The following is a 13137-nucleotide window of genomic DNA, read 5'->3' on the forward strand; positions in this document are numbered from 1 at the left end:
GACCTTTGCCCGAGAACAACGCATCTCAGGAGTCGAGCGCGTTCAAGTTTTCCTTCTTTGGAGACACAGAGGAGCTGGGCATCAAAGTAGGTAACAGCAGGACCCTTCTCACAGTGCCATTTCTAAGGAAGAGCTTCTGGCAGGCACTGTAGAGCACTGTGGTGTAAAGAGGTCAGGACGCAGGAGATTTTTTACAGCAGAAGACAGTAAGTAGGCAGAAGCATTTTGATCTTCATTTCTGCTTGCCAAGGCTGTGGTACATGAATGAGAGGTAACTCATGCTTGCATTTCAGGAATTCTGAAAGGCATGCTTTGAGAAGGCATTGGGGTTTTTGGTGAGTGGTGAAAAACCTTGTTGTCAAGCCCTGAATCTCTCAAACAGGGAGAAAGGTGACACACCTGTCATATCAAGTTTCAGAGAACCCAACAAGATTTTAAAGTAAATGTGTCTTAATGGAGAGGGAGAAGCAAAAGCCTGGAGCTGACCGCAAGATCCACGAACATTCTCTTTGCTACTGAATTCTCTTCTTGGACCTATAGAAGAAGGAAACTGCATGAAACATGATGCTTTGGAAGTTCTAACCATAGATAATATGAGACCTTATGAAAAGAGGATGAAACAACATAAATCAAGTCACAGTCCTGTAGGAGAGAAAAGAAACCGTGTGAAGTTATCCAAAATATTTAAAAAAAAAACACAACAACACAAAGCAACAAGCCCCCCACACTTGTGCTGAATTCAGAAGGTATTCGGTGTCTTCTGAATGCAACGATAAAATGTTTAAGAATACAGCAGAGATCCTGAGAACAGAGTGGAAAATCCTGGAGCAGAGATGTAGCTCAGAAAATCTGGCAGAAGCAGATTCTGTCCTTCCTACATCTGTCTTCTCCACTGTAAGTATTTGTCTTGAAAGGAGGAATTCTTCCTGACAAGTGGAGGAATAATCTGGATGTGGCTTTGTTTCTTTTTCGGTGCTGTTATAGCAGAGTCTTGCAGACTCGGAACAATAAAGCTGGTAAAAGTCGCATGGCAAGAGGATTCATGTTTCCAAGACGGCAGCTCTGAGGGTGATGATGAGCCTGAGACGTGAGACACTGAAACGGACCAAGAAATGCAAGTTCCGTTTCTATTTGCTGTCTACTTGGCTGTAGTAGTTGGATGCTGTGGGAATATTAATAGCAGCACTCAGGGAATGGGAAACTGAGATTGCACACCTCTGAGCAGTGAAAGTCATCTTGGAAAACCATTTGTGCTGCCCAGAGTCAAAACTCCCAGCAGCCCATGTGATGTGAAGCTGAATATGAAAAGAGAGACGTTGAGCACAAGAAATTAACGGGCTCATTTTGGTTTGACCAACTCCAAACTGAGTTTGGCCAGAAACCAAAGACACAGTCAGTTTGCTGTTAAGAAGAGTTTTATTTTTTTTCTAGAAGGCTCTATTTGGTTACTAGGGAATAAAGCTTTTCACTGTATACCAATTCTCTTAAGCACTGCAGTTTTAACTTGTGTTCATGGAATTTGATAGTACAATTTAGAATGCTAAAATCCCTTTGTACTTGTCTAGGTTTGTTTCTTTACCACGCACAGAAAGTGCTAGAGTTGTCTTCTTCTCCAAAGATGATGAATGCCTAAGAGGTACGACAGAATTTCTTCACCCCCTTTTGTATTTTTTTAAACTTTTCCTGGAATTCTGTGAGGAGGAAAAGATGCTGCCTGCTTAGGAATGTTTCCTAGTCAAATTTTGGCGTCCTTACTTGTGCTCAAAATTATGGCAGAATCCCGTGAAAAAGTCCTGGTAAAATAAAGGCCAAGCAGATTTCTGGCTTTCTTCTCTTTCAGGTAATTGCCTAATAGGAATCCAGATTTGCAGAGCTCACGAAAACATTAGCAACTTGACAGGTTACCTAGATATGTTGGATCCTTTCAGGTATTTTTATCGCCTTTAACTTTTTCCTGTCTTTCTGGTGTTACCATTAGGAATTCTGTGTTCTTGTCACCCACATAGGTCCCTGTGGTGATTTGTCCTAATGAATCTGGGGGTTTCTCTTCTGAATCCTGGGGATTTTGTATTTAGAAACAAAGAAAACAACAACCAAAGGAAACATATGGAGTCCCGTCCCCAAAAATTGCAGAGGCCAGCAAAACAATTGCTTGTTATATGTTTTGCAAAATAGTCTTAAGACACGCTTAAATGGTGTGCATTTCTCGAGACTGATTCAATAACGCTGCAGAAATGTATCGCTGTGTTCATACAGTTCGTGCCCAGCACTCTTCCAGCCTGTCTGATTTGCAGGGGGTGTTAAAGTGGAGAGCTCAGTCCTAAGCAGGCCCCAGTTCTGGGGGAAGATGTGTGATCCTGGTGCTGAGCTTCTAATGAAACAGCGGCTATTTCACTGCAATTTAGACTGCAGCATGCTGAGGAAAACTGCTGCTGCCTTTCATTGTCCCGCAGACACCAGGCTGCAGGAGGGAACATTTCTGTTGGGAGACAACATCTGGTGGTGGGCAAGAGAACAGGAAGGATGTGAAGAATTGACTCCTGACTTTATTGCTGAGTTGCCCATGATTGTTAGAAGCAGCAGCACAATTGAAAATGTTTAAGCCTATTAATTGGTTCTTCTTTTTGCACAGAGGGCCCAAAGTTATTTTGTAGATCAGTAGAGTTCAGTGAAGAAAAAGGGTTGGGAAGACCGATGTAGATTATTGCTTGAGGTGAGTATGTAACATGTGTTCCCTGGGAACTGTAGGTGAAAGCTGAGCAAGGGGAGGGAATGCAGGTATGAATGGGCGTGCAGAATTAATTCAGGACCTCAAGAAGAGCCTGCAACTTTGCAACTCCCCAGGAACAAACGTGTTTTAGTGTACCGGTGTGTATAACATCATGTTGTGTTGTCCAGACAGGTAAACCACTACATCTTTGTATGTTACAGGAGCAGCTAATTAACTGTACGTAAAGGATGTATTTAAGAGAAGGAGTGAATTTAGAGACTTTGCCTAATAGTGGATTCAGAAAATTCTCTGAAGAATTCGGTAGATTTTCATTATTTCCCGGAATGCTGAAGGAAGCATAGGGATACCAAATAGAAATGCAAGGAAGCCAATAAACTCTTTACTGAATAGAAACGTGCCACCTTTGTTCCTTGAAGAAGTGGTCAAACAATGTTACTACCAAAATCCTTTCAAAGATCTAAGAGGAAAAAAATTGGCAAATCCTGTTCGGCAGGGTTTCCAAGCTGGAGATGATGGTCTTGGGTGCTGGGGAGCCACGGGAAGGCTCCAGTCCTGACTGTCCAGCCAGGCCGGGGCCATTGAGCTCTGGCTCATCCCTGGCAGCTCTAAAGGCAAGCAGGAATGTCAAAGGTGCCCCAGAGCCGGGCCAGGGCCCACCTGGGCACTGGCCCCGGCTCTCCAGGAGTAGACAAGCTCTGCCAAGCCCGACCTGGGCACTGCCCCCAGCCCAGGGACATGCGGGTGCTTTGCCCAGAGCCGTGCTCATAGCAGCAGAGCTGTCACACCCCAGCTGGCTGTGGTGGGTGTGAGGCTCCAGCAGTGCCCGTGTGTGGGCTGGGCAGAGAATCAGCAGCAGCACAGGAGCTGGTGGCAGCGCTTGGGGAAGCACAGGGGTCAGCCTCTGCACGGCGACACAGCATGCACACTGCAGGGCACAGAGCCAGTGGCAGCGGGCATGAGCACCTCTGCGGGGCTCTTTGGCTGCAGCAGCATCGGCCCCAAGGGCTGCTCTGTCCCTGCCTGCCTGCCTGGCTGATGGGCAGGGCTGGAGGCCTTGGAGAGCAGGGGCCATTGTGGGCACGGGTGTCCCAAGAGCTGCCCCCTGGCCCAGCTGGGCCCCACTTGGGCAGGAAGGAGGCTCCCAGCCGCGGCATGGCTGAGCAGCTCCTGCCTCCCCCTGCCTCTGCTCTGGGCCCCACACAACGCCTGCCACAGGAGCCCCTGGGCCCGGCTCTGGGAGGGCGGCTTTGCCCTCACCTGGCTCCCTGGCACCAGGGCCCTCCTGCTTGCTGTCGCACATGGCAGCCGTCAGCGGTGAGTCCCTGTCCAGAAAGGTCACAGTCTCCTCCAGGTGCTGGTTCTCTCTCTGTCTGGGAGACAGAAGAGTGTGGGGAGTTTGCAGAACAGGCCCAGAGCCACGAGGGCACTAGTCCCTGCTGAGCCCTGCGTGAGCCCTGCTCCTGTCCGCCTTCTCCTCCGGTCAGTAGCAGAGGTCTTCATCATACATTCATTGGATGTGATCCGAACCAAAGAGTAAGTTCAATTTCCTGAAGAGTAATATCAGGTACTTCACTTCTCTAAGTTTAATTTATAGCAGAAATTAAATATATATTGGTATTTCATGGTTACTTTTACACTATACATAGAGCTTCCACTTTAATATTTGTGGAAAGCCAAGAAGCCAATATTATAGTATGTTTCTCTAACAGCTGGCTAAAGGATCAGCATGAATTTGCAGAATTACTTCTTTTATTAAGTGCTTACTACAGAACAATGATAGAATGGAAGATTTCTTTTACTGACTCATGGCTAAGTACTCAGCTTCCTTTATGTGGAGAATTTGAGGGATAGCTGTACCAAATCCAATCCCATTATTAAATTCATGGCACTAGACAAAGGAATACCTGACTGCTTTTTAAGAGTTGAACATACTTGCAAAATAATGATGGCAAACCCTTCTAATGTCAAAACACTGAGTAGGTTTTTTCACTGTCATGTTTCCTCTGATATAGTTGAGATTAATGTGAAGATTAAGATTCAGTATGTTTTCTTTAGTCTTCCCTTTCGTGCTCTTTATCTTTTGGCACACCATTTTCCTTTCAACTCTATGGCTTCCCTCTGGTGTTTTAAATCAGGTGTAATATTTTGCTATTTCGTGGTGCCACTCCCTCGATCTACTGAAGAGGGCCAAGCAATGCCGGTCTGTCGGCAGGTCCCAGGCGTCGCTCCTGCCGGCGGCCCCGGGGCAGGAGCGGCCCCGGCAGTGCCATGGCAGGGCTTCCCTCAGGTGTCGGCACTGCCAGCCCGGCTCTGCCGGGGCGCTCCGGCAGTGCCACGGCAGGGCTTCCCTCAGGTGTCGGCACTGCCAGCCCGGCTCTGCCGGGGCGCTCCGGCAGTGCCACGGCAGGGCTTCCCTCAGGTGTCGGCACTGCCAGCCCGGCTCTGCCGGGGCGCTCCGGCAGTGCCACGGCGCACGGCAGCTCTGGCCCTGCAGCCTCGGCCAGCAGCAAGATCTGCGGGCCAGGACCCCGCAGGTCCCATTCCTGACGAAGAAAGGATGTCCTGTAACGCTTGAGCTTTGCACACTTTCAAACCTGATCAACAAGAAGAGACATTTAACGTGTGCCGAACATGGCAGCCTGCAAGCTCGGAGTGATGGTCAGGTGTTAGAAAAGCAAAGTACTTGTTGCTAGATTGGTCTTTGAAGACTCAGGGCTGGGCACGTTTCACTGATCTCAGACCCAGAGGGAAGCTGACAAAGCTTGGGAAGAAGGACGCCCACTGATTGAGGACGCAAAGGATGCACAATTTAGGGGCCATAAGGACATCTGTTAGAACTGCCAAGATAAGGAAAACACTCCTAAAGTCAACTCAGCAAACATGCTGAAATCAGCTCCAGCTGGATAAAAAAGTGTGCTGTTTGCAGGCGGCAGGACTTTGGCACCCAAATTACCCTGGGCCTGGCCGTGGGATGGTTCTGGTCACCAGAACACACAAAAAGATGTCTCAGCGCAAGTGCTGGGCATTGTGCTTCAAGAACCCAGATGAAAAATCTGGCGAGGCTGTGCTGGATTCTCGTGTGCTATCTACCCCTTCTCTCTTCTTCTTCTCAACATATATTGTAAGCCTGACTAAAACACCCTAGTTCGAGCCATGCTCACTGCCTTATTCTCAAAACTTGCAGCTGACTTAGAGGTTTAGTACCTTACAGAGCAGGTTTGAGGCCCTGCAGCTGGAGGGACAGACAAGTGATGAAGTGGGCAAAAGTCCTTATGGAACAGAGGGAGCACCTAGGGTAAGACAGCCAACAACATGTGTCGTGGCCACCTCTGTTCCGAAGGAAGGCAGGGTCCTTGCAGGCCCTTCCAAAAGCATCTCAAGGGAAGCTTGCCGTCTCGCCTGCCCTGTTTCCTTGACTTTATCTGAATCTTTCTCTCAAAGAAAGACAGTGTGAAATGCAAAGTTGTGTTTTGTGTCAGGTAAATAAATGTAACCTGTGTAATTGTAGTTGAGAAATGTGTGGAACACAGCCATGGGACAGTTATAAAGATGAGTTCTAATAAACAACTGAGAAAAGCATGGAAAAAGACTTGTGAACCAAATATCAATGATAAGTCTGTGGAATTCCTTAAAATCAGAGCGTTTTGGGCACATTGCAAAAGGCAGGCCTCAGAGACACCAGGATGGTGATTAGAGTTACGCAGTAGCTATAATATTTGTCAGCAGAAAAATTATACAAGAAGTAGAAAGAAAGAACAAATAGAACAATAGTCTGTGTATTAACGCTTGGACAGAATAACTTCCTAAGTTGCAGGAAAGTATATCTGTTGAGATGTTAGGAAGGTCTAGGCTTGATAATGGAGCTCTGTGCATTGTATCTTGAGGCTTACAAGCAAGTATTGTATTCAAAATAAGCAAGCATTGTTTTAACTAAAGGCACATGTGCTTGTAGTGATTGGATAGAACTACTGTCAATATGCTTTTGCTTTGTGTGACTGGTCAAAATGTTTATAAAGTAAGTTGTAACATTAAGTTCTTGGTCTGTTGCCTGGATGTGAGCTGCTGGCATCTTCCCATTGTCAAAACCATGTAATGAGACTGATGCTAAAAAATAAACAGCTCGAGACACATACCACAGCAGTCCCATCCTATTTCTGACTCGTATATAGCCCCCGGCCGGCGATAAATGCTGCTCCTCTCTGAGGACGGTGGTTAGACTAGTGGAATAAAAAAGAAGAAGATTGTGGACGACTCCGTCGCCAGAGGCCGAGGTTGTTAATAGGAAGAATGGTTCATCCCCTTCGTTGTCTGTAGCTGATATCCTTGTAAGTACTAAGCAGCAAATTTAGGGGCTCCTGGGCAATTTATCTAAAACAGAATGGAACGTCTTTTACCGGCTTGAGACAATTTTACAGAATAAAGGATGTTCAGATATCTCAAAACATGAACTAAAAGACTTATTAATCTGGGTAAAGGTGAATACTCAAAATATAGACTTGAATTCTGCTTTTACCTGTGCTTTTTGGGACCAGATAAACTTGAAAATTTACCATCTGGTCTCTCTTAAAAAAGAAGAAACTTTGGTCAAACTAATGACTGTCTCCAGAGCTTTAATGGAAAGTTTCAAACCGAATGATCGTGGCAAAGACTTTCTTGAGCACTAAAACAGGACACCTCGTTCTGAAACTTTAATTCTGAGTGGTGCTGGGTCTTTGTCCTCCTCTGGGGGGGTGTTGGGTTTTGTTTGGGGTTCCTTCCCTTCTCCTGGCCTGTCCAGGCAGTGTGAACAACACCCCGAACCCCGGGAAGGCGGAATCCAATCAGCTTCCAGCTTCAGTCGTGTCCTCTGTTTCTTACGGAATTCCCTGCGTCACTGATGCTGTCACCGGGCGTCCTCCCATCCCTCCATGAAATCATCCACCCCTGGGACTCCCAGGAGAGCATTCGGGATTTTTGTTGTGCTCTGAGAATCTGGAGGGTCTGCGATCATGTTCTGGGGAGGCTGGGAGTCTAATGGGTCCGGGAGATGAGAGTTTGGGGAAGCTTTGCAAAACAGTGGCCGCTGTTTCTGTGCCTCGCTTCTCTTCCAAGCAGGCTGCGGCCGTGCCTCGTTCGGAAGTGTTGCAGGCAGGGCTTGCCTAGGGGGGCTCTGGATCCGCTCTGCCTGGCCAGGGGGCTGTGGGAGTCACCTCTGCCACAGTTTCCCCTTCCCAAGAGGTTACTCCCTCAGATCGGGCTCAGGCAGACAGATTGCTTTACAGTTTGGAGAACTCTTTTCATGTTAATTCTTCCCCCATGCCCCTTCCAGGGTTTTTGCCACTTGTAACCCCTCAGCCTCCGGTTGTAGCTGGAGGGGGGCTTTGGATATGGCTCTGCCTGCGGGGGAGCGGGCAGGAGGGCGGACGGAGGTGACAGGCGGCAGCCAGGGGCTGGGCAGGGCAGGGATGGCTCTGTCCAGAGAGATGGATGGGGTGGAGGCGGGAGAGCTTAGGGAAGTTTCTGTGGAGATACAGACAGATCGTTTGGAAGCCTTGAAGGCTGTCTCATTTGCTGTTGGGGGGAAAAAAGCATGTCAAATTTGCAGTTCGGAACTGAGAGTTCTCCAGCTGCAGGCGGGGATATGGAGTGGAACTTGTAACAGTTCATTGCAAAGTGTCACAAATACAAATTAGAGATTTGCAGCTCGAGAGCAGCCCAATTTGTATGAATCTAAAAGGATCCAATTTAGTGAATTGAGACATGATGTAGCAGGCTCTGGCTTTTTTCTGGGAATGATACAACACATTCTGTGGCCGCTACCTCCAGCGGAGGGAGGGACGTTGGGAATGTGGAGCTCTCCTCCTCCACCCTTCCTGGCAGGGCTCCTGGGGGGGCTTGATGCTACCACGACACTACTGCCAAGAACTTGGAGCTTCTTGGCAGGGTTCCTGGGACAGCTGATTGTTGTAACAACACTACCTGTTCTTCTGGGTCAGACACAGGAGTGATGAGAGGGAAAAACAAAACAGGGTCTAAATCAGAGGTAAACCTTCCACTGCAACTATCTAATTGGTCTAATATTAGTCAAAATTTAGAAAAAAAATTGGACTCAAATAAACAACTCCTTGCCTTACCAGTAAGGTATGGTCGTAATGATGTAAACCCAGGATATGAAACTTTCTCACCATGATATAAAAGAACTCTGTCAGGCTTTGAAAGACAGTGGGTTCTCTTCTCCTTATTTTAACAATGTGTTGAAAAGTATATTTAATTTTTATGATTTAGGCCCTGCTGATTATTGAAACGTGGCTTCCTCGATCTTAACCAATTCACAATATCTCTTATGGGAATTACAATGAAAAAAACTTCTTAATAAGTTGGTTAAAAATATGAAAACTCTCCTTATTTGTCCTAGTTTAGGACAAATTTAAGGAAAACCCTCTGGGAGGAGCCCCCAGAAAACAAACCCACACGGCCCCTCCCCACCCACCTGGTTCAGGAAAAAATTTTCTCTGAGAGAAGGGGAAAAGAACCTGTTTATTCAATGAACAAAGCACTCCCCAGCACCAAAAAAATTAACGAAACCAGAAGAAAACAAAACTCTTTCATGACTCTGAAGAGATGAATAAATCCAGAAAGTCTTTCCTGGGAGTGGTCGCCCGAGTCTGGACGCTGAGGATTGCTGTCCAGCACTGGGTATGGCTGCTGCAGATCACAAAATGCAGGCTTCCGGTGTTTCTTGGTGTTTCCCAGATCCCAGTCTGGAGCAGGTTGGATGGTATTCAGGAAGAGGAAAGGAAAAGAAACAGTCTAGGGAAAGAATTGGACTGCTTAGCTAAACTGATTAGGTAGCAAAGGCGAAAGCAGAAGCAAGCTGTTATGTTTTGACATTGGCACAATGCTAGTGCCCCCATGAAAATGTAATTTCTTAATTGAATGCTATGAAATAGAATTGAAAATACAGCAAAGCAGGCTTAAGGTTAATAACAGAAAAAAAACTTTATTAAGCTACTACTATAAAAGAAAGAAAGGAAAGAAAAAAAATATAAACACAGATCAAAATGAAAACTTTGCAAAGCATTCTTTTTCTTACTATTTAACTCTAACATATTACAGTGAGACACAATCTGGACTTTAATTTGGTTTCTACTTTCTAGACAATTGATATTTAGTTTATTGAGGGAGACAGGAGTCTCTCTTGTGCTACAGATTTCTAAAGAAACACAGCTGCCACATCCTGTGCTTTTATGTTACCCATGGCACTGCCTGGAGAAAAAAAGTTTGCCATGGTGACCCTTCTCTTTTTTATGTACAGTGCTTTCACCACCAATGCATGGATGGACAGACTGCTTTTAGGATTTTTTCTTTTAAGGATGTCTTGTTAAGAGGGGAGAAAACAACAGTTTAGTTTTTTATTTTTTGGGACTACAGTCGCTCCCCCCCTTCCCATTTTCTCCGGGGGCTGAGGGTCTAAGAACAGAGATTTTTTTTTTTTTTTTTTTTCTTTGAGGACAGGGGGCACTACTACAAACTCCTTAATTTTTATTTTGTTCACTCCACTTTTGGTTTTTTTAGCTGAAGTAGGTTTCTTGACTTTGCTCTGGCATCTTTTTAAAATATAGTTTTTCTTGAAGGAGAAGATTGGTTTAGTTTGTGGTCAATATGGAAAAGACTAGCTAAAAGCTACTCTTTGTCCTTCTCTTATTTAGAATTTCTTTTTTCAACATCTCAGGGTTTAAGGTGCCTTTATTTTTCTTTTTTAAACTGAGGAGGGGGGGAAAAAAATTATAAAGCTTTCATTTTTTAAGGAAGGGTTAAAAGTCTGGACTCCCAGGATGGCTTGACGCCCAGACTCTGGCGGCTGCCACGCGACTGGGCACTTTGTGGCCCCCCCACGCTTCCTTTCCCGCAGTGAACTGCTGATAAAACTGCTGTTGTCTCTTTCTTTCTCCCTTTTGGGAGAGAAACTCTGGGGAGGGGAACTGAGGCATCTTAGATTTTTTTCACTTTTCTCTCTGCAGGAGGTCAGCCCGGTTCCAGTCCTTCCACCCTTAGGCCTATCTCAGTCAGGCCATGGGCCTTCCCCTTCCCCGCCCAGCCACGGGCTAGGCAGGGGAGAGGCTGCACTGCACGCTGACTGGAACTAAAGAGAGCCAGTTCTCCTGGGAATTTTGCTTTTAACCCCTCTGTGTTCTCAGAGGCGTGTCTACCTTCAATTGGTCAACATCTAAATTGACTTCTTTCTTCTGGAAATTTTTTTTTTTCCATGTCAAACCACGACACAAGCAAGCAAGCAAGCAAGCAAAAGCAAGCCAGTCAGCACTAGCCTTTTCTAGACAGAAGACCATGAGGGGGAGGTGAACCCACGGCTGATAACAAGGCAAAACAAACCTTCACTTTCAGAGTCAGTTCTGAAAGCACAGAACATAATATCAAACATAAACAGAACACACAATTGGAGATACAAACACTGTAACGTCACCCTAGGACATTCCACCCCTTATCTCCATATCTTCAACATCACCTAAAAACTCCATCAAGTTAAAACTTGTATCTTTCACTTACTCATACCTTTAACACTTACACATTTCCTTCTATTTCACTTGCTCAAACCTTTGCCACTTCCACATTTCCTTCTTTCTCATGTCTGTGTGTTTTCATGTAAGACATTGGCAGTAACATCCAGCAGTGATATTTGCGCAATAGTTTCACCCCACAATCAGATCTCTCTGAGGTACACATCGTGTTGTTCCATCTCTTTGCATTATCCACCATGTACAACCTGGTCCCTGAGCAAAGACAATCCCACAAATGGGTTTGTCTGTATTCGAGGCAGAATTGATCCACACTGATTTCCCTAACAAACCTCTGACATGTGCCACTGGGACTTTATCTCCATCTACTATATTCAAGGGCTCAGACTGGGCACGACGTGCTCGATTGGTGGAACCTCGGCTGTTAACTAACCAGGTGGCCTTTGCTAAATGTTGCTCCCAATTTTTGAAAGATCCCCCACCCAATGCTTTTAAGGTGGTTTTTAACAGTCCATTGTACCTCTCCACTTTGCCTGCAGCTGGTGCATGGTAGGGGATGTGGCACACCCGCTCAATGCCATGTTCCCTAGCCCAGCTGTTGATAATGCTATTCTTGAAATGAGTCCCATTATCTGACTCAATCCTCTCAGGGGTGCTATGCCTCCAAAGGACCTGCTTTTCAAGGCCCAGGATGGTGTTACGGGCTGTAGCATGAGACACAGGGTAGGTTTCCAACCATACAGTGGTGGCTTCTACCACGGTGAGCACGTAGCGCTTGCCTTGGTGTGTCTGAGGCAGTGTGATTTAGTCAATCTGCCAGGCCTCCCCATACTGGTACTTGGACCACCGCCCACCATACCACAGGGGCTTCACCCGCTTGGCCTATTTGATGGTAGCACACGTCTCACAGTCATGGATCACCTGAGAAATACTGTCCATGGTGAGATCCACCCCTCGGTCTCGTGCCCACTTAGAGGTGGCACCTCTATCCTGATGGCCTGAGGCATCATGGGCCCATCGTGCTAGGAACAACTCTCCCCTGTGTTCCCAATCGAGGTCTATCTTTGACATCCCTGTCTTTGCAGCCTGATCTACCTGCTGCTCTTCATTAGCTCTACTTCTGGGGACATGGGCATCTACATGGCGAACCTTCACAGGTAGCTTCTCTACCCGGGTAGTGGTATCTTTCCACTCTTCAGCAGCCCAAATTGGTTTTCCTCTATGCTGCAAGTTAACCTCTTTCCACCTCTCTAGCCACCCCCATAGAGCATTGGCTACCATCCATGAATCAGTGTAGAGGTAGAGCTTTGGCCACTTCTCCCTTTCTGCAATGTCTAGGGCCAGTTGAACGGCTTTGAGTTCAGCAAACTGGCTTGATCCACCTTCTCCTTCAGTGGCCTCTGCAACCCATCGTGTCGGACTCCATACAGTTGCTTTCCACTTCTGATTCATCCCTACAATGCAACAGGAACCGTCGGTGAAGAGAGCGTAGCGTGTTTCCTCTGCTGGCAGTTGGTTGTATGGTGGAGCTTCTTCAGCCCATGTCACTGGTTCTTCTTCTTCATCTGTGACACCAAAACTTTCACCTTCGGGCCAATTTGTAATTACTTCCAAAATCCCAGGGCGATTCAGTTTACCAATATGGGCGCGCTGCGTTATGAGAGCAATCCACTTGCTCCATGTAGCACTGGTGGCATGGTGGGTGGAGGGAACCTTTCCTCTGAACATCCACCCCAGCACCAGTAGTCGGGGTGCCAGGAGGATTTGTGCTTCTGTGCCAATCACCTCTGAGGCGGCCTGGACTCCCTTGGCCACTCAGGATTTCTCACACCTGCGTCTACTCCTGGGTCAGAGGTCTCATCGGCCCCTCTAGAAACCTCAGCCCTCATTCTA

Source organism: Lonchura striata, chromosome 12 (assembly GCF_046129695.1).
Source record: "Lonchura striata isolate bLonStr1 chromosome 12, bLonStr1.mat, whole genome shotgun sequence".
NCBI classification, from domain to species: Eukaryota; Metazoa; Chordata; class Aves; order Passeriformes; family Estrildidae; genus Lonchura; species Lonchura striata.